This window comes from Taeniopygia guttata, chromosome 6, assembly GCF_048771995.1.
Source record: "Taeniopygia guttata chromosome 6, bTaeGut7.mat, whole genome shotgun sequence".
Taxonomy (NCBI): Eukaryota; Metazoa; Chordata; class Aves; order Passeriformes; family Estrildidae; genus Taeniopygia; species Taeniopygia guttata.
Genome location: NC_133031.1, coordinates 8829504 through 8852207, shown reverse-complemented (window position 1 = coordinate 8852207; position 22704 = coordinate 8829504). Strand labels below are relative to the sequence as shown.

The window sequence follows — 22704 nt, the reverse complement described above, 5'->3', positions numbered from 1 at the left end:
GTATAGTAACAACCCTTTCCTATGGAAGTGAGTGCTGCTTGGACATCATAAATGAGCTGAGGTCGCAATGAACAGCCCTAACATGCAGCTACATAGATTCCTGGTGCATCCCATCAAGTAATTTACCATCACTTCTTCTTGTGACTACTAGCATTCCTCAGAAAATGAAGACTGCCTGTTCCCCAGACCAAATTTCTCCAAATCACAGAAACACAGAATATTCTGAGTTGCAAGGGACCCACAAGGATCATCAAGTCCAATTCTAAAGTGAATGGCTTATACAGGGATTGAACCCGCAGCCTTGCCATTATTAGCACCATGCTCAAACCTAAGACCTTTTCGAAGGTCTTAGAACATGAAACAAGTCTTTAAATTGAGACTTGTGGGTAGAAAGCAGGTGAATAGCTGAGCAGAGCTGGCTACAAGTTCAGAACAACCTTTCCTTTTCAAGAAAACTACCAGAGGCAAGTGTCTCTCTTGAGCATGCTACCCAGCCCTGAAGAAGATTAGGCATTGCTTTCCTCTAGCACTGGATGAAGTAGGTTGGCGCAATAAACTTAGCCTGTCCCTGCTTCACCTCTGTGTTTTGCCTCAGGACTCTATCTCAATCCCTTCCTTTACTGTAAATTTAGAGAAGCAACACATTTCTATCACATGTAGTACCCTCACTGCTAGGATTGTGCTAAGGGCTTTAGACTTTCTCTTAGCCCTGCTCTCTCACACAAATTCTCATGCTGTTAATCATTAGGCAGTACCATGGCTCAGTGCAAATTGCTATGGTGGGTTAACTGTGATGCTACCAGTTGATTCCTGTGGAAGCTCTGATTTCATGTCACCTGTTATCAAAGAATATTGGGCAATCCTTTACACCCAACTTTTTCACAAGTTAAATCAGTACATTTTTTTTTAAAACAGGAGCAAAAAGCTCATTTCCTTGCCGTGGACAGCAAAACTGCTTTCCTGACAGGGTGCAGGACTATTGAAAACATTTGTAAGGATGGAAACACTCACTGGTCTGTTTTATTGGCTTATTTGGAGCCTGAAATAGAGGAGCATGCAGAAAAGTAGGACACCAGTGGCTCATGCTCCTGCCTGACATTGATACAGAAAAACACTTTGGGATTTGCTTTAGGAATGGACAATGTGAGTAGGTCTCTTCTCTGTACATAAGACTACATCTGAGGAATTCTGTGCACTTCATTCTCTGCATCTTCAGAGTTTACTCATAATCCTCTAAAAATGTGGGGAAATTGATTAATAAAAGCTGCATTTTGGAAACGGTACATCTTCTCCTATTAGAGATATTTTTTTGTGCCATATGTTCAAATGTACTAGAAAATCCATGCTTTTGGTATTGTTGCTCAGTGTTTGTGTTTGTTATTGAATTCTTTTTTACATTGATTAAGAAGTACTGGCTGCCCACAAAAGATTAAGAATCCATGTAGATGATTTATCTAAGCTCAGATCTTGTATACAATTAAAATCCTCCTGCAATTTTATCTATGCTTTGAAATTGAAATGGTTAAGAGAAAAGCTCCTTAAGCAGATTGCAGACAGTTAGATATTTTATTGTACATAAATTGTAAGTACATGCTTAGAGACAGATATGCATAATGTGATAGTGTATTTTGCTTTAGCAGAGTCATGTGTGGATTGAGAAAAATCTCTATTTCCAAACTGGCAGAAAGTTGAACAGGACCTCTCCCTGTGCTGCAGATAAAACCTGTATTGAGGCCTTGTTCTTGAAAAATCACAGATCCCCAGTGTTTGTTTAAACTCATTACGGAGGCTGTGTTTCATGTCTCATAGCCTTCAGAGCAGCCCGCTGGAGTTAAGGGGAGGAATGCTACTGAAATTCAATAGGAACTGGGCATATAGTTTCTTCAGACCCCTTGGAAAAATCCCCGTCCAAATGTGGAGGAATAAACAGCTGCAAAACAGATTATAACTTTACTTGGAACAACCTTTATGAACATCTGAATGAGAAGTATTCTTAAGGCCCTTCCTGTCCCAGCTCTCCCCTGTCATTCAGTGCTAAACTCATCCTCAGCTTTGTGGAGGAAGATGCTGTTCTTTAAAAACTATCATGTTTTAATGTACTGAAAAGCCCCCTTTTTTGGCCCAGGATTGAATCTAACTTCTCTCGGGCTTTGAATCAGTTTTTGTTTTCAAAAAACCCCTATATTTTAATGTAGACAGCAGGCTGGAAAGGCCAGCTGTCTGAATCTGTTCAGCAGTATAAAACTTCAGAATAAGTCCCAAGACAGAATGGTTACTGGCCAGAGAGTAGAACAGGTAATTAAAGATATTTAATAGGTGCATTTAACAAATAGCTCTGTGGTTTATCACTTAGCTCTACAGTTTATCACAGGAATATCACTTCCAGGCATTCCTGGCTGTATGTAAAATATTCATGCTAGCCCTGGCTTTTTTCTTTTGCTTGAATATAATGTTTCATGGGAACAGTAAAACAGTAGAAGTCAGAGATCAAAGCTGAATGTTATTTCCAAAATACCAGTGATACACAGAATGCTGTCATGGAAACCTTCCTTACAGACCCTTAGCTGTATAATGGGCCATCATCCCACGCTGTGCTGGGGAACTATTCATCTGTCACCACACCAGAATATGTGGTCTGTAAATTGTAGTCACAATGAAAATATAGATAGCATCGCATGATGCTGCTTTTCATGGGCAAACAGCAAAGCCCACTCCTCATGCCTGCATATCTGTCTGTACATTGCAAAGATGTGGGATTAGATGTGCTTTGCTTCCCTAACAAAAGTGGAATTTCCTCTTTCCTCTGAAACCCATGTTAATATTAAAAGAAGATATGAAGTTTTCCAATTACATAATAAAAGAGATTATATTGTGCCAGACTCATTTCCAAGCCACATATCTCAGAGAAAATCCAAATTCTTGAATGAGAGACTACAAAGCTCTGCAAATAGATAAGCTCTGAGAACGAAGGCATCAGCTTCCTCTGGGTCTGGGATATTTAGCTGAGGGAGACAGTGCATTGAGGCGTGTCTCAATATAGTTATAGTTGTGTCTTCAATTTCCAGGTGGATTAAAAAGACTGAATCCAGGCATTTGGAACTGATTATAGGGAGGAAAGAGATAAATCATTGATCTTTTCTTGGTTTCGATTTAGATTGTTCCCAGTAGCTGACTCCTACAATATGTAAGTGAAATTATGTTCTTGCCTTTCAGTGCCTGTGGTTCAGTGCCTAAAGATGAATATTTAAACAGCTTGCACTAATTATGCATGTAAAACACAGACCTCAAATCCCTCAAAATTTGCATGATGGAAATATAGTCTTTGATATCAAACCTGATCAAAACAAAATATAAATATATATGCTTCTCTATGCCCATATAGGCGCTGGAATTGATATCTGTCCTTTACAGGAACTGCATCTTCTCGGTCTCAGGCAATGGTGCAAGTTATTGTAACCTAAAACTCTGTTAAGATTGTCCATTATTGTAGGTCTGTGTCAAAATAAAATGTGAAGAGGAGGTCAAATATTGGCTTTCTCATGCAGCATGTTCACAATCAATTGTTAGAAATTTAGTCCTATAAAATATTCAGTTTGGTGTGGGACTTTCCTAGTCTCATTGCACGGTAAATAAGATCACAAGAAAATAATGAGATGGGCTACACAGAAAACAATGATCATACAAGATCCTAGCATGAATAAGGAGCTGCTACAAACTAATGTTGTGTGAGTTGGGCTCCAGGGAATAATCAGCTAAGAGCAGGAGATAAGGGCCTAGGGGAATCTCTCAGAAATTAATGGTGCTTAATAGCACTGTGGTATCAATTAAGCTCTGTGGCCTTTTACAGAAATTGTCACACAGGAGGGACAAGGAAGGAGGTGTCATCTGCATACTGTGTGCTAGTGGGGAGCACAACAAAGCCTGCTTTTCACTTTATATTTTCTTTTACTTTCTGACATTGCATTTGTGACTCTGCCTCTTCCCATGTCTAACAGATCTGGTTTTCAGGTGAATGAATACTACTAAGTTTTGTGCCAAAGGTGTGAGGTGATAAGTTTCCCTTGTGGCTCTATACAAGTCTTCTTGAGAAGAAGAAAACTCTTAATGTACTTTCAGGCTGAGCAGACATAGCTGCTCTGTTCTTGCTTCATGCTGTTGTACTTAATCCTAAGCACAAACCATTTTTGATTACTCAGCTTGGAAGATCTCACTATGCTGACTGACCACTGACCCATATTCTTAGCCTCTGTTTTAGTTAGTGTGATAATTGCTAGAAAATTAGATTTTAAAAAAAATTGAAGTAATTTGTATGAGTTTCCCCTGATTTTGGAGGCTTTCCTCATTGTATCAGAGAAAATACTTGTTCTGACTTAAAGCTGTACATGGGGTGTATTGGGAAAGAATGCCTCTTTCTCAGATCACAAACCAGAATTTCTGACTTTCTAGCCAATATTTAAATTACACAGAAGTTCCAGTAATTTTTGGGAGAAGTCTTCTGCCTTCTGCTTGCATTTCCTCCCTTTTAATAGGAAACTTTGTTCCTGCATCTGAAAGTATAGAAAAGCACACTTCATTAAGCCTGCAATTGTTTAGAACTCAGAAGTGTAGATTGATTAGCAAACACTCTACAATAGCTCTTATATTGGAGAGCTTTAAATAAATGGGTTTTAAACTATTCTTACAGTTTCTAGTGCTTTTTATACAGTCCAAACATGCTGTGTACACTATTCTTTGACTCTGCTGTGTTCCTGGAGGGGAATGAATTAGAATATTCTGAATGCCTTATGTAATGTATTTAGAGAACTTTTTTGTTTGTATCTTTGTTTGAATTTCTTGGACGGAATTAATTAATGGCAAAGTATAAAGGCCAACTTTGAAATCCTCACTGACTTATACACTAGAGCTCAATTTGTATTCTACATCAAGGAAATGTTTGGATTTGAAAGAAGGACACCATTATCAAAAAGATTTCTGTAGATGGCTCTGTTCATCAGAGTGCCATTTCTTTGCCACAGAAGCAGAGTTTTAATGTTTGGGTAATTCAAAAGGAAATTAATTTCTTGATCAGGGTACATTTTTAATTTATTATTAAAAATTAAATGAAGAGCAAGAAAGAGTAACTGAATTGGAATAGGAAAAAATTATAAAGATTGCATTTAAGACAACATTATTTTCAGGTGAAAGGTAGAGAGAATAAAGTCTGTAGCCTGAAGACTTTTATAGTCCTGTAGAAATCTAATAGGGTAACAGCTTCTAGGAAAGAGAAAGATTATTTTTCTTTTCATATTCATATTTACATTTGTAGCTATATTTCTTTGTCCATAGTACATTACTGCAGTAATACATAAGGATTCGTTTCCTAGTGGGTATAAGTTTGTCTAGCTTCATTGAAGTTAACACAATATAGATAATTTATATGCATTTCCAAAGAGATTAATCAGGTGGTCTCTGCAGCATTAGGGAAGTCCTAATCCAAAGCAAAATCCTGTTTTGGCTTTGTGGAAAAGGGGTTATTCATGAAACGCCATGTTGTGATTCAGACAAGCAGAGCAGCAGCTGAGGATGTTACAGTGTGTGCCTCACCCCTCGTCCTGCTCCTCCGTGGGACGGGCAAAGGGGAGCCCATGGAGGTCCTGCTGGCACACCTACACTTTCCTAGATACCACATGCTACCGACAGGAAAGGGCTTCCCTTGTTGGCAAAGCAGCTCTGCCCAAGTGCTAACACAGAAATGAAAAAAACCCACATCATCTGGAGCTGTAAGATGTACACCAGCTTCTGTTAAAGTTGCTGGAGTTTCTCCAGAGTTCCCTGTAGGAGCAACATGAGCTCCTGCTCTGTACGTGGTGGGGCCCAGGGGGAGTGGACACCCTGTGCTTGTGGCAGACTGGACCAGTGCCTGCCCAGTTAGGGCTGTAGGAGGCAGAAAGATCAGCAAAGAAGGCCAGAGGGTTGCAAGTTCATGCATTAAATTCAGGAAGCAATGGAAATTTTTCCAGTCTAGAGATCTCAAAGGTTGGAGAGGACCAACATTGCTGATTGTTTTTTTTTTTCTGATCTGTTTCTTGTGTTCCCAGGCCTGGAAATTTGTGTGGTCACACAAATCCTGCAAAGTCAGCATAATGGTCCAGTAGCTCAAAGAAGTAGTTCATATCTAGTGCTTTGCCAGTAGGGTACTAAGGCTTCTAGGTAGATGAAAGATCTTGTCTTTATGTTTTCAGGATTATTCTCTCTGTCAAAGTGAAATTGGACAGGAAGGAGTAGAGTATTGATAACATAGTTTATGCTTTTAAATATTTATAGTGCAGGGAAAGGATTGGTTGAGATGGTATTTTCTGATTTCAAAATAATTTTTCTCCTCAAACTAGCAACTCTTTTTTCTTCTCAAACATTATATATTTTCTGCCTCAGTTATTTATCTCCATGGAACCTTGGCATGATCTTGAGAAATGTTAAACACTGGCCAGTCTGAGTCTTTCAAAATAGTGGAGCATTAAAGAAAATCTTGTAGCATCAAGCTCTTAATGAGAATATTTATCACAGTAACATCATGCTGTCCTATTTCTCTGATACCAGCAAATTTCCACATTCGTACAAGAGACAGGGTATTAGGATAAGGACAGTAGCTGGTGTACAGAAAGGCCAGCTTCTCTGGCCTATTTGACACTGGGCAATCATGGATTTCCTCCAGAGCTGTTGAGAGCACTGTGGACAAGCCTGTGTTTATACTCCTGCAGTACAATGTGAGCAGTGGCACAGAAATGCTGCTGGGCTCCTGCCAAAGGGCCACACAAAGGCAGCCAGATCATCTCCCTGCAATGCAAATGCGATGACAGTGGCAGCAGGGGAAGCCTGGCCATGCAGCCACCTCCTCCTCTCCCCTGCTCAGCCCCCCAGTTCTGGTACTGGGAGGTTACCAGGAGTGCTGGCTGCAAAGGGATTTTGGTAGGCACAGTGCCTTCAAAGCTCAAAGCTCATGCCCGTCTGATTTTGGGACAGGAACAGTAATATCCCAGGACCTTGACTGACCCTTCCCTTCAGGTGTCTTTGGAGTCTGGCAAGTGGCCAGAGTGGGCAGGACCATTCCCTCATGAGGCCCCAACACAACTTTCAACAAAACCTCTCTTCTCTGTGCCCGAATGAGGGGACTGGCAGAGCTGGGGGAGGAGCAGTGGCAGGGCAGCACGGAGCCCTCAGGGACAAGAAGGGCCCACGGAGGAGTTGCCATCTCCAGCAGGAGTGAAGGCAGCTCCCCAAGCCAGGATCCCAGACGGTCACCCTGAGCACAAGGTACAGCACTCCTGGGGCAGAGGGAGACTGCGCAGAGGGAGGAGGGGGAACTAGGAGATTGGCAGCTAAGAAAAGAAGGGGATAAAGAGAGCAGAGAAACTGGGACGGAGGGGCTTGGAAGAACCTGATCCACTGCCTGAAGGGAAAATAAGTTTCAATGGGATGTTCAGATGTGCAGAAACTAGGGAGTGGTGATGCTATGGGGAGCAGAAGGAGAATTTACTGTACAATTAAGGCTTGATGCAATCCTGAGTATGCAGTGACTGAGGGAGTTGAATGGGAATACCCACATTATGAAGACAACTACAATGCACATTTTTCTTCAGATACGTACTTCACTTACATTTTTTTGTCTGATTCCCATGTCTCAAGAATTTATCAACATACAATTGTATTTTCTACATTGCTCATCTTCTCCTAAGCCATGAAGTCAGAAAACTCTCTAAAATAAACTTTCAAAATCAGAAATATCTCTTCATGAAATCAGCAAATAAAGGATTCATTGTATCCCATTCTATCATGTTTTCCATCTGTTCAAATGAATATGGCTATTTCCATGAAATGAATACTTTTCAAAATTTATTTTTGGAAGAGGGGAGTACATGTATGTGATTTGGAAATAAGATGTTAGAGATGGTGCCCTCTTCTGAAGGGATGGTTAGACCTGCTCTTTGGTATTTGTACAAAGCTCAAATATGGTTTGTTTTCTTGGATGTGAATGTCTTTGTATCTCAGATGCTCAAGGATAAAGGTTTACTTTTTTGTTTTTTGTTTATTGCTTGTTTTCTGAGTGGAATTTTATATATTTATTTATATTTGTGCGAAATGCTCTATTCTACAGAGTAGGATGCCAGACTATTTATTTTGGCACCTATTTTAAGAAATAGGTGCTTTTAATCTGCAGCTGAAGTGGTTTTGCTTCAAGTTCCCTTAACATTCAAAACTCCACCAGAGCAGTGGTTGACTATAAAACAAATAGTACTTGGATTTATAAATTTCATAAATATAACCTTTCATTTTCATGTATCTCATATGGTTCAGCATGGCTGCATTTACTGATTTTTTTCCTTCATTTAAATTGTTATTGGAAAGTTAGTTATGTAGGGTATTAAGTCCCAGCTGTCTTTATTTTGATACAAGATTATTTACTGCTTGATTAAGAAACTTTTCCAAAATACCACTGTCTATGTCGTGTCTTTGCAAAATGCAGTTATACAGTATTTCCCCAGTGGTATTTCTCCCAAGACTTGTTTGGTGTTTGGAAGGCAGGCTGAGGACAGCTGGCCAGCACAGCCATGGCTGCAGCCTTATCTTGTCGTTATCAAACACACAAACCATGCAGCAGCATCCACAGGACAGATCTCCACCCCGGGACTGGCTACAAGCCAGGCCTAACTCACCAGGTAGGATCTGCTCAAAAAGAGCTTTCTGAGCTGGAAGCAGCAGCCACGGGGATGGATCTCAGCCCCCTCTGAATAAAGTGCAAGTGCACAAATTCCTGCTCTCCTTGGGGCACTGGGAATGCCACAGGAGAGAGCAAGTATGAGATTCATCCCTCCCTTTCAGTGCTATCCCACCAGTCTAGTGATGGCAGCATGAGGCTGCTCTTCCACCTCCTTGGCAAATACAAATGAGGCAGCCACACGATACAGCCTTGTTCTCCAACTGGACGAGAAGTGGCGACTTTGCAGAGTGCTCAGGTTCCCCACTCCTCTGTCCTTCTTGGGGAAGATCCAGACCCACCCCTGTGGGTTCTTCACTCCTCTGTGATGGGCTGACCCCATGCTGACAGGAAAAAATTATACCCAACTCTGCCTTAGTCTTTCTTGGCCACCTGCTGCTAAAATCAGCCTGCTGATGTCTCACTTTCCCGAGCAACATTTCAGGATCTTCATTTCCATTCAGAAGGTGCTATTTTATGCTTGGGTTTTGCTGTGAGGCAGTGTTGCTGTTTGATATTTCTCTACAGCTATAAAATTTCAAGTTTTTAGGTTTGAGAGGTAGGGTGGAGACAGTATCTTGCCTTTTTGTGGGCTTATGCCGACAACTGTGAATGTAAATAGCTGCATTAATGAGGCTTGTTGAAAGTGTTTCATTAGGAAATGTGAAAGTTATTAGCTTTTCAGTAAGAAAGTGTAAATGACCCTTCTTATATTTGCATGTGAAAATATAAAACTTAATTTCTTATGCATACAAGACCATTTTTGTCCATCATAGCACCCAAAGCACTTTAGTAAGGCATTTTGTCATTTAGTTTGAAACAGCACTGTCATTTAATACTGTCTTTTTTCCTACACCACCTGACATTCCCAAATCCTTTCATAAAAGACCATCTATGCTTATGTCAATGCAAAACTAAATGCATGGGTAATGTTCTGTGGGTAGAATCCTCATTTTGTTGGCTGGTTGGAGAGTGAATGGGCATCATTAAAACTGAGCAGAAAATTTTCTCTACCTGTGTAGCCAATTGATTTTGCAAGTATTTTGGTTGGGCAGTTTGTTACATAGTATATATTTTGAATTTGCTTCAGTTCTGTTTGTTTTACATGCATCTATAAATCAAGATTTTTGAGGCTTCACAGGAAAAAAATCCTTGAAAATCTCAGTGGGTTTCACTCTTCAGAATGATGATGTTTCAGTTGTTGATGTCAAGGTAAATTTTTATTATAAATTTTTATTTTTATTACTTCTAAGAGACTGGGGCTGTGGGATTTATTCAGAATTAATAGTTGTGTAGGGATGACAGAAAAGTAGCAGTGGTGGACAGAAGCAGGGAAGAAGGCTTTTGAAGAGATGGAGAAAGGGTGGACACACTCCTCACAGAGAGAAATGTCATGGTAAAATGAAAATAGAACATGACTAGAGGGCAGAACCCTAAGACCAGATTTTTTTTCCCTATTAAAATGATTTAGTGAATAATTGTGTAAGTGTTGTAGAAAATTCATAGGAGGAAACCTCATGGCAAGAAATAGCTGTAGAAAAGTACCCCAAAAAAGTCTAGTGCCATTTTTATCTACAGTATCATTTTTGCTGTTTAACTCCAATAGTTACAATTTCATATGTAAGAGAAACAGTTTCCTCACTCCTAAAATAATAATTTTAAAATTGAAAAAAAAATTAATTTTAATAATTATTTCCTATTTCTAACAGCAACAACAACAACAAAAAAATCTGGGTGGATGCACAAATACGTAATACAGAATCCAAGTCACATAGTAACAAAAATAGTCACATGCACTGGACAACAGGCCTGTGTATTTTTCCTTAAGGCTTGAATCAGCTGAGAAAAAGTGCCATGTAGAGCATTACACTGTTTTTCTCCAGATAATTCAATGTGTGGATTATTACATTATTATTTCACTGCTTCCCTATACGCTACATTTCAAGGAAGCAATTTTGTGTACAGTATTTAAGCACACGTGAAGGCCTGCTGAGATTTGTTGGGATTACACTTAAAATCCTGCCACAGATACAGAGAAAACTCAGCTTCTTCTTCCAAAAGGCTAGTCACATCTTCACATATGGGGAGATATTTATTGAGTGCAACGTTAGCAGCTACCATATTGCTGTACTCCCACGTTGACACAAATGTTGGCAAAATCTACTGTGCCAGCTGCCCACTTTACACACTCTAGTGGCACCTTTACTCCTCCTCGAATCCATAAATTGCCATTATCATCCAATTAATGCTCCAACAGTGATATTTTTTTCTGCCTCACATATTTCTCAGAATATAAAAGAAAATGGATATACAGGAGTCTGTAAAACCAGAAAAAACCCAGCAGCTAAGACTTGTTTGTTGCCAGAAAATACCCTGGAGTCTTCTGTGGGAATATTATTATAGAGAACCAAGGATTAGTATAGAGATTGAGGAGATTAAACCTTAATTAAAATGAGCACTTGTACACAGAACATACAGCAGAGAACTATTGTTTTACTTGTAGTGCAGCAGGTCTTCCTGCAGCTGCCCAGGTCACCCATCCCATCCTGCCCAAGGCATGGGTTCCTGCAGAGCCTGCTGGAGGACACATTGTTTAGGGCACTAGAGACACACGCAGCCACAGGAGGCTCCTCCCGGCATGGGCCTTCTTTGCAACAAGATAACGTGACTTCCATAATCAGCATTTGTACCTAAACTGCACACAAGGTTTTTGTCCTTCTGGTCATGGACTGTGCTGCTCCAGCCCATGATGGTCTGTTCACTAACAAGACAAAGCATGGGAACTGCATTTCCCTCCTGAGTGCACAAAATTGGAGGTGATGATAATTTCTAATAAGTTTTCATCTTCAGAAGTATTTATTTCATTTCTAAGATGGTCTCTGCTTGCTTGCCTACAAAATATGCTGCAAGGGTATATTCAAAACTTAAATTTGTGTCCCTTTTTACTCCTAAGGATGTTGACACAATTTTCTAATGGAGTTATATTTCTCACATTTAAAAACCAAATAAATAAACCTAATTTGGAGCATACCATTTCTGTGATCGCATAGTAATTTTTCCCTGTTCCTAAGGGACTTTATGTTCCTCAGACTTGTGATGAATAGGAAACATATAAAGATCATACTGTGGTTTACTAATCATCCAAATATGAGGAAAATAACTTCATCTTTTTATGTGCATCCTTTCAGAACTTAATGGTCATTTTAAATATTTTGAAATAGAAACACAGAATATAAAAATACATCTAAATCGTGTACCAGCATCTTTCCAAAATGCCACCAATACCATTCTTATGTGGAGTTTGGGTAGAGTGTCAAGAGGGGCTCTTCAGGAATGTCACTTTTTGAATGCTTTCAGAACTCCTGATGTTGTAATCTACTGTTACCCAGTATTTTATTACTCTCAGTAGGACATTTACTGGAGAGATGAAACCTGAGTAGGGCACAATTAATCCTTTCAGCAGTTCCCATTGGGTACTCATGGCTGCGTGGAACCATTTACTCTTAAGTGGAGGCCTGGAGGATCTCTGTGTTGTGATGCTGTTTGCCAACACTCCCTTCTGACCTAATCTGTGGTTTGGTGTCATGTTGTTTTAACATATTTGTTAGCTTAGAAGCAATGTCTAGAGATAGACATCAACATATACATCTCTTAAAGCAGAAGGGCTTCTGCTGCTCATACTCTCTCATGACTTCATTGAATTTACTCTGGGTTTGCTGCACTAAAAGCATTCCTCCAGATAATTGCCAAATTATTTGTTTATAGTTTCAGGGCATATTATTTTTTAATTACTTGAAATGGTGTCATAACAGGTATAAAGTAGTACTTGTTATTATTATCATCATCATTATTATATTGTTGAAATACTTTGCCATCAAATTCCAGATCCATTTTTAGAATGCTTTCCTGTGAAAATCCTTTTTTGCTTATCCACTGAGTGTATTTGAGCTGAATCTCTCTGTTTTATCTCTTGTGTTGGAATTAGTGAACTTCCTTTGAGCTGCCACTCTGGAAAGAAAGAACATAATCTCAATCTTAGGTGACTTCATAAGAGATTCATCCTTATGATTTTCCTTACCCTCTATTGCTTGGAAAATATTTAGGTGTTATATATAAACAGAAAATAATTATCTTGTGTATGCTATGTTATTAGATGAATGAATTAAAAAGGCAACTTGGCAAAAGAGGGTTGAGAGAAGTAGAACTATGACCTCAGTGCAAAAAAAAAAGCAAAATCTTTGCAGAACCAGACAAAAAAATCTTCCTTCAGAATTCTAGAAAGCAGTATTAGTGACTTTTAAAATAATAGTGTATTATTACACTAGTAGTGTAGTAGTTTTAAAATGTAGTGTAGAGTAGTAGTTTTAAAATAGTAGTGTATGCTGGGGCATGTACATAGGAGCACTAAGAAAGCTCAGTTATCTGGTGACCACCAAATGACACTGGTCTGCATCCACTGCCTCCAACACAAACAGCTCAGCTCCATCTGAGGAGCCCTCCCGGAGGCAATCAATCACATACAGGACACAGCAGTTATAAATAAGGTCTGCAGTTCATATACATTCAGTGGATTTTGCAACTAAGCTGTATTTGTGTCTAAAACAAATATTTGGATGACTGAATGTCTCCCTCCTAGGAGTGGAGAAAAAAAAAAAGTGCACATTGTCAGCACAGGTCAAGAAATAAGTGAAAGTCAGAGTTGTGTGCCTGCATGCATTTTGTCTTCTGAATCAAACCATTGCCACCCTGCACAACCTTTTGAGAACTGTTGGCGCCTTAGGCTTAAGCACCTAATGTCACAATGAATGAAGAGAGCCAGACAGCCAACTTACTGCTTAGGATGGAAAACAACACAGCAACTGGAAGGAGGAGGAACACTGGAAGAACCTTATGAAAATTACAGAGATAGTTTATAGAAAAGTGTTAATAGGAAAGATAGATTTGAGCAAAAAGTTAGCTTCTTGAAATTCCCCTGGCTCTGTGTTTCTGTGTGATGAGAACAAAATAGTTTTAAAACATTGGGGGTTTTGGCTTTGGTTTTGTTTTTGCTATCATTGTCTGCCTCACAAAGAGCACTTCTTTCAGAAATTCCAGATAAGCATGTTACACTATGATTTAGTTATCAGCTCTCCGGAACTATCTTGAGGAGTCTGTCTCAAGAATGATGAACTTGGATGCCAGTGTAGCACCTGTGAGACAGGAACAGATTCACTTGGTGGGCAAGGGCAGCAAAGCAGGAGACTTGCAGCGCTGGTGTGTGCAGCAACAGCACAGAGCAGCAGGGACCGAGCTCAGTGGGGCTCGTGCCATCAGCCACTGTGCTCACAGGGCTGCTCCCATTTACTGCTCTCATTCAGTAACAAACACAGGAAACTCTCATTTTCTAAACTGACTGCATCTAGAGATTATCAATGGGTCATTACTCCGTTTCCACCATGAAACAAGAACATGCAACAGATTTTCCCCTCGTCTGGGGTTTTTTCCTCCTTACGCTTTCTTTTTGGATGTTCTCTCTACCAGAGCCATTTTGCAGGTTATAAGAGAAGATGGCTGCATCTATGGTGTTTGGATTTCTTATGCCTGTGTTTTTTCATTGTAAACCCAATATTAGGAGCTTTTACAAATTTTTCCTAGAGTTCAGTCTTGATCTTACTGTCAAGAAGATGTACATCAACCAAGATTTTGCATTGTAAGGCAAAAATGCAAACAGGAAAGAAAAATGAAAATTTTTGGATAAAACATGGATGTTTAGGCTGTGTTTTCCATTTGAGAGGCTGATCAGGTCCAGTAGAAAAAACATTTTAATACTAAATTATTTCAGAATTACAGCTTTTAGAATAGGACAACCTCTCTGGATAAGGCCTTTTGTTTCTATCTATTGCATTAACAGGGAAAAGGTGAAATTTCATTAGTTGCCTCTGTCTTTTAGGAATCCAGTCTTTACCAATACATTATTCCAAATCCTTCACTGAATAATCTGCATAATGATTGCACTGTCTATGAGTCTCATCACCAGCACATTTGTTCATTAGAACGTATATGAAGGACAAACAGAGCTAAACTGAATTCATTAAAAAGTTTGAGCAAATGCTGATGGAGGATTTTCCCAGTATTTTCTCAGCTTTCTTAAGAACTTGTACAACTCTCATCTAAAAGCAATGAAAAACTTCCATCTCCTATGGAGTTCTGTAAATCTGTGAGCCCTCTATACCTCATGCTCAGAAGACAGGGCAGATCCTCTCCTGCTTGTGACCTTTTTTCCACAGACATGAAATTTCTCACGTTACTGCAAACAGCCTCCATCCGTGAACACTGTTCATCTCTTTGGTATTTTCAGATCTTGCATGGGTTGGCTCTTTGCCATTGTATCTGAGCACAGTGTTCTCAAAGCTTGCAGTAGGACACATGATACGGCAAAGAGATAAAGAAAGGAACAGAGCAGACAGTAATTGATAGGAATGAAAAGGACAAAAGAGTCTCTCAGCACTTTCCACCCATTCTGCTACTTTTACTTTTTTTCCGTTCTCTTTATCTTGCTTTGCTTTTTACATTCCTCACTCTCTGCCATCAATATTTTGATCATTTTAAGCTAGTCCCTCTGTCTTTACTACAAGCATAAGTTACCAGGAATGAGCAAAAGGAGCTACAAGCAACACACAGCAGGAGCTGCTGATACTGCACATGAGGAGACCAAATGGAATACGATGGCTTGAAACCATAAATCAGCATGCAAAAAGTCTCAAAATGTGTGTCTTACCATGAGGTAGCTGGTTAGGAAGAGCAATGTGTTTTTCTCCAATCTAAACCTATCCTAGGAACAACCCAATCACAATCTCTAAACTCCAGTTTTTGAAATTTTTTTCTTCAGTTTGTTAATTTTTACTTAGATTAAAATTTACTTGCTTAATTACCTCCCATATTATTCACTGAACATCTGATTAACTAAGTTCCACTTAGCCCACAAGATTGTATAGTGAAGTGCAGCTCTTATTTAAGTTTCTTGTATATATAAGAGGGTGAACTTTATTTCTGTTGGCTTTTTATTAGCTTGGAATAGTCAGAAAATATTTTTAAGATGTTGAGCTTCAGATCCACTGCTGTTTTGATGTTCAAATTCTGTACTTCACATGTTTTCTTTCTCAGTCCTTACGTAAGAAGATTACGCAAGCGAAGACTGTAATCTCCAAAATCATTTACCATATTAAACAGCAGCTACCACCAGTGGATCTTTATCAGCAGCCTGGAGCAGAAAGAAGACACGTGGCTGTACATATGGAAACTGGTCATTTACAGTAGTCATCAATGTGTGCTGCCAGTCGTGGGCAGATGTCATCAGCAGTCATTACACAGCTCTGAAAATAGAACCAAACTTGACCTGGACAGGTCCTCAAACAATTGATAAACTGTTTCTGAACAATGGAAATATGGGGGGTCCACTCTCTCCACCAGTCTCTTGCTGCTCAGTGATCCTGTAGACCCAGTGCTATGGCAGCGTGGGGGGGAACACTCAGTCAGGATGTACATGGCATCCTCAGAGTTAGAGTTTCTCTTTATGTCCCTGGTCAGGGGCAGGAGAGGAGCATCACTACCATGTCCTGGTTGGTGTCTGGAAATGGCAAGTTTTATTTGCCCATTGTGGTTTTTCCTTTTTTTTTTTCTTTTCCCTGAGAACCACTGGTAAGCTTAGTGAGCAGGAGAAGTCACTCTGGAAAAAAAAAAAAAAAAAAAAAAAAAAAAAGGGGGCAAAGTGGTTTTAAGAGTGGGGATAGTCTCTGTGCAGAGCCAGGAGTTGGACTTCATGATCCTTGTGAGTCCCTGCCAGCTCAGCATTTTCTGTGGCTCTGTGAGAGCACCTCTGCCCTGTGTTAACTTCTTTGTCCCAGGCACTGCACTGTGCACTAAGAAGGGAAGGAGCAGCATCAAAGGGGCTCCTGTGCTTCCACCTTGCCTGCTTTCCCAGACTATGTGAACTCTGCATGGAGAGCTGGTGCCATGGCCCTGACAGCACTCCCTCAATTGCTGTGTTGTGTGCAAGTGGACAACCTGCCATGGTCTCACATTCACACGCTTTCCTAAATCTGACTTCCTCTGCTTAGCAACCACGACAGGATAAAGAGCATGGGGGGGAGTTCCTTCCCCCTCCCTTCCCTGCCCTCACCAAGGCTTGAGAGGAACACTGGTTTCTCGTTTCCTTTGAGACGGGCTGGCGAGCACAGGCTGTTACACTGCGAGCACACAGTCCTTGGCAGCAGAAGTGGTCAGCTGCTCCTGTGCTCTTCTTCGCTTGCTGGCATGTGGCAGAGGGCACGAGAGAGAGGAAAGCAATGCTACACTTCTGAAATGAGCTATAGCAAGTGCTGTGTGCCTGCAGCTCCAGCCAGCCTGCCAGGGCTTGTCTGCTTGTTAGTTAGCAGGTAGAACATTAAAAGTGACTTGCACTTAGTTGCTCCCCTGTGCCAGCCCCTCTGATCTCCAGCAGGACTGGAAGACATGATTTAAGGCACTAAGAAATGTGTTGCTTAGCCTTTGTGGAAGTGCACAGCCAGTGTTTGTGTGGTAATGTTATCTTTGAAACACAAAAGTGCTTTGTAAAGGCTACTAATACTGCTACATGTAATAACAACAAAAATAATTTTTAAGATGTCTCTGACAGAATGCAAATCTGATTGTCAGAAATAGCCACCAGCCCTCCCCCAATAAAGTGGGAGGAACATCTCTTTGCTTCTCCTTTACAGTCTCTAAGAGAGACTGTAAAGTGTGTGCAGAGGAGCTTTAATGTTTGTCTATGTCCCAAAACAAAGAGGACACCAGCAATAATATTTTGGTGACATATTGTCACCAACAATAATATTTTGGTTATGGAAATGACTGAATCAAACTTCGCTATGAGCTATACAGCAGAACATGTTATGCTGTATCTGTGATCTCTTTATTTAGCAGAAGTTGCAGCAACAAATTTTTCTATGGGTTTTGTTTTTATGCTTTTCCAAGTGTTTTTCCTTTTGATTGTTCTTGAAGTTGTGACATGAGATCAGGAAAGCTTAAGAGCTTAAGTGACTTCTTAGAGTACCATCATTTCAAGATGAATAAGCATTCATGAAGACAGCCTGTGGGAAGTGAATTGATGTAGTATTTGAATGCCCTGACTTTATAATTCATACAAAACTCTCTCTGCAGGAGTGTGCCCAGTGCTGAAAACTTTGCCTTAGGGTTCAGCTGGATCAAGCAGTAATAAGACTCCGTCAGTAGTTGAGGGGGAGGGAGAGGAGAAAACAACTTTAAAGCAGTGAAAGAAGATACCCATGATCTTTGTTGTAGCAAAGCTTTTGCTCCCACAGTCTGTGGAAGCACCACATAATAGGCTGGAGAACTGACCCTGCTCTCACTGCCTGCCTTGCAGCTGCATGTGGTATTGCAACCCTGGTTTGGGAACAGCTGGCTGGAGCAAAGGCAGCTAGCTGCTCTGCTCAGCTGTGTTTTGAGATGAGCTGGTTACTGTTGAGGTCAGTGGGAGTTTGACAGTATAAGGAGTTCAGACCACCATCCCTCGAGAGGGTGGAGAAATCCAAAATGAGAAAATAGGGATAAGATTTAAATGTTCTCTCTAAAGCTGGTTGCATGATCTATTTCAGCCTGAAAAGTGCTTTTGCCAGCAAGATACAGGAAGGAGATTTTACTCCAGGATGAATTCATCGTTTGCATAATATGTCCATTTAGACAGTGCTATCAGGCAGTCATTTTAATGAGTGCTCAAATTCCCAAAGTGACTGTAGTCTAACCCCACTGCGTGTTCCTGTTTCTTTATCGACACTCCTGTTAACTCCTGGTATTTGCCTTCTGCAGCCAAACAGCTGCATTTGGGAATGAGCATCTTTGTCCAGACTGACTGCGAGTTCATAACGCTCCCTGACAGCAACTGTTCCCAAAAGGGCTGCATGGCACAATTTCAACTGCAGCAGCACTGCACCAAAACAGAACCAAGACCCAGAGAGCTTGGGTCTCCCCACCCTAGCCATCATGATCACTGCACACTTTTTAAATCATTTTCTACAACTGTTAATTATATAGGCAATTTTGAACTCTCTGGTGAGAGGAGTGGGGGAGCCAAACTCTGCTTTGACAGCTGGGCTCCCCAGTTTTTATCTTATTTGTCACTGAGATCCCTCATGCCTCCTAAGCATGGGAGGAGGCCCTGAAGACATTGTGGAGTACTATTCTGTCTTTTGTCTCTGAATTATTTGCTGCCACATTTTTGTCAGACATCACTGCTCCTGTGCCAGAAGTGGAAAGATTTGTTTGCAATTCAGGTAGAGGCCAGTTATGTGCATTTTCAGTGTTGTGATAGCTGTGTAATTAACTCCTGAGGGCATAAGAATAGGTGGGTCAGTTTATAGATAGCCTGCAGGTCTGATACCTGCTAATCTCATTAATCCTTGAATTTAGCTTGATTTATACCTCATTTGTTTCTCCTAGTTTGTAGTGATATATTATTCAACTTCAAGAAAGAACAATAAAAAAGTAGTAATGGAGCTTTTTTTCTCAGGCCTCAAACTGGCTGCAGAGAATGGAGGATTTGGCACTCATTTCCATTGCACTATTAGACAAATGAAAATAGTCATTGGTTAGTGATAAAATATTTCCATTTTCAATCTCTCCTTAGGCTGACTCTGTGTCATATCTTTCTTTTTTGAATAGCTTTACTTGATAAATTTTATGAATGCAAGCACATGTTTATTGAGATATTAATATACGTGAACATTTGTCTCTCCTCTGAAAACACATACAGGGTTCAGTACTGCCTTAATACCAGGTCTAATTCATTCCTGGCAAGAGTCGTTTGGTGGTACACAGAAATTAAGGGGGAAAGTTGTCCTTAGTTTTTGTGAACTGTAGCTATATTGCTGTAGGGGTGTATATAATTAAGCTGGTACAACCTCTAAATTAATCTGATGGAGCTACAACATTAAAATATGTTAAAAAAATGTAATGACTATTTTAAAAACGCAAGAAATTAAATTGCAGTAGTCTAGATATTGCCTGCACAAAATAGTAGGGCTAATCTAGATTGGTATTTAAAGTACAAAACTGTATAGCCCCACCTCATACCCTGACTTCTGTTTCTGTGATTGATACGCTATTGGAAAACTTTACTGTCACTTATGTGTACAAATTAATATTCCACAGCATGCAGGCAATATGTTATAAGATTGATAAAATCCACACAGACCACTTTCTTGTCAACTGGCAGCTACTGTAAGTAGCTTCCTAAGGACAAGAGATCAGAAAATTTTGTGGTGGGTTGACCCAGGCTGGGTACCAGGTGCCCACCAAAGCTGCTCTGCCACTGCCCTTCTCAGCTGGGTGAGGGAGAGAAAATGTAATGAAAGGCTTGTGTGTCAAAATCAGGGCAGGGAGAGATCACTCAGCAGTTACTGTCATGGGCAAAATGCACTCAGCTAGGGGAAATTAGCTTAATATATTACCAATCAAGTCAGAGTAGGATAACAGGAATTAAAAACTACCTCTTAAAACAACTTCCCCCCACCTCTACTTTCTTCCCCGTCTTCACTCCTGATTTTCTCTGTCTCCTCCCAGCCAGAGCCACAGGGGGATGGGGAATTTGTGGTTTGGTCAGTTCATCACACATTTTCTCTGCTACCCCTTCCTTCTCAAGGGAGGACTGCTCACACTCTTCCCTTGCTCCAGCATGGGATCTGTCCCATGGAAGGCAGTTCCTCTAGAACTTATTCAACATGAGTCCTTCCCACAGGCTGCTGTGGAATCCCAGCTCCAGAGCTTGGAGCACCTCCTCCCTCTCCTTTTCCACTGACCTTGGTGTGTGCTGAGTTGTTTCTCTCACACATTCCTCTCTTCTGATCATTCTTGCACAGTGTCTTTTCCCTCTTCTTACATCTGTTATCCCTGAGGTGCTGCCACCAATGTGGATGGGCTTGGCCTTGGCCAGCGGTGGGTCTGCCTTGGGGCTGGCTGGCATGGGCTCCATCGGACCTGGGGGAAACTTCAGCAGCTTCTCCCTGCAGCAACAAAAGTTTTACCATGCAAACCAAGTAAAATTTAATTTCACTAATTAAAATCAACACAGAAAGCAATTTATTTTGCTACTTTCTACCTCATTTTCCCTCCTCATCCCAGAAATAACCAGGTGGATGTCATGTGATCCACCCCAAAAATATACTGTCGATGGCTAAATTGAATTTATGTGGAGATACATTCATCAGAATCTGGCTCTCAGACAGATGGGAGTAGGTGAGGTTAGATTGAAAATGGATAAAATAAGAACAGAGATAATCAAGAATAAAAATACTAGTATTAAAAAGAAAAATTAGATAAATAACCCTAGTAAATTTGGTTTTAACAACTAATGGAAGATATCGGGTTAGCAGTTACCATGGAAGAAATAGAGGAAATTAGAGGAAAAGAATTTACAAATGATGAGCATTTGATGTGAGTTCAGCAGGTCTCAGATAAGCAGTGATTGGACAAGTCTGAACATAGAGCCACATTCCATCACACAGGAGCCACTGTTGGACCTCTGTCATCAGGCAACAGCTGTGCCTGGATAAATGAACACTTGTTCTGCTTTGCAGGCAGCACTGTCCCTATCAGCACGTGGAGATTAAGCCCCTTGAACCTTGGAGAAAGAGCTGAGGAGCTCGTGTTAGCCCTGCAGAGAGAGTTTTGCCAAACTTGTTTGCTGTTCTCATTTCTCACTCTAAAATATAGTGCAGGTTATCAAAGATGGCTCTTGCAAACACACACAGGAACAATTTAGAGGGCATTCACAAAGACTAAATTTAGCCTCAGAAGGTTTTTCTCCCCCTGCTTCCTGAAGAATTAAGAGGAAGCATTTCCTCTGGAGCAGTTCCGAGCACCTACAATGAACTAACTCCCTTTGAGACACAGATGAGGATTTTTCTACTCTCCACTGACTGCAGAAAGATCCTAAGGCAAATAAACTCCTTAGGCTAAAGATGGCTTTTGCAGCTATCCTCCTGTGCAGCCTGGTTTAAGAAGCAGGAGCAGTGAATCAGTCACTAACAGATTTTGAGTCAGTTCTAGGATTTTCAAGGCTCACAGAATGCTACAACTCCTCAGCTGACTTTAAACACTCCAGGGCACTGTGTATGTGCAGCACCTGGAAATCTGTAAGGATTGCTACACTACCAATAAATAACATACTGCAGGGCTGACATATATTCAGAACACAAGTAACAGCAGTAGGACATAATTCAGACCAGAACATGGTTTAATTAAAATGCCTGTGGGTGTTGTTAAAGAAACAGTGCTACAGAAAAATTGCTCATTTTGTTGTTTATTTCTTTACTCTACTTTCTTTATCTAATCTGCCTGTATATGGGCGCTAAAAGTGGACATGCATTCCTACCAGAGCAAACCCATGGAAAATATAGCTCTTCATTGCTGTTTTTAATATGAAATTATTTCTTGTGAAATTTTGTGACATATGTGGATCACATATTGCACTGGGTCTGTGTAGCAAAGTTCTGGTAGCAGGGAGGGGACAGGAGTGGCTTAAGGGAGCAGCTGCTGGAAGCTTCCTCCATGTCCAACAGAGCCAAAGTCAGCCAACTCCAACACAGACCCACTACTGGCCAAGGCCAGGCCAATCAGAAAGTGCAGTAATGTATCTGTGATAACATATTTAAGAAGGAAAAAAAGAAAATGATTGTGCAAAAAAAAATTGCAGCCAGGGAAGGGAGGACTGAGAATATGTGAGATAAACTCTGCAGACACCAACGTCAGTGCAGGAGGAGGGTCAGGAGGTGCTCCAGGCACCAGAGCAGATTTGCCTACAGCTCATGGTGCAGACCAGACCATGGCAAGGCAGATTGTCCCCCAGCAGCTCATCAAAATCCCCAGGAAGCAGAGACCAACCTGCAGCCCATGGAGACCCATGCCAGAGCAGCGAGATGCCCTAAAGAACTCTGAATCTG

The 22704-nt window shown here is 40.6% G+C and overlaps 1 protein-coding gene across 1 annotated transcript in view; it reads left to right on the top strand.

Moving 5' to 3' along the window:
* The first annotated feature begins 6990 nt into the window (after positions 1-6990).
* Positions 6991-22704, top strand: part of PHYHIPL (phytanoyl-CoA 2-hydroxylase interacting protein like) — a 54406-nt gene continuing 38692 nt past the window's right edge. Inside the window, exon 1 of the mRNA XM_012574432.5 lies at positions 6991-7290. The gene's annotated coding sequence lies outside the window, so the exon portion shown is untranslated. The remainder of the gene's footprint in view (positions 7291-22704) is intronic.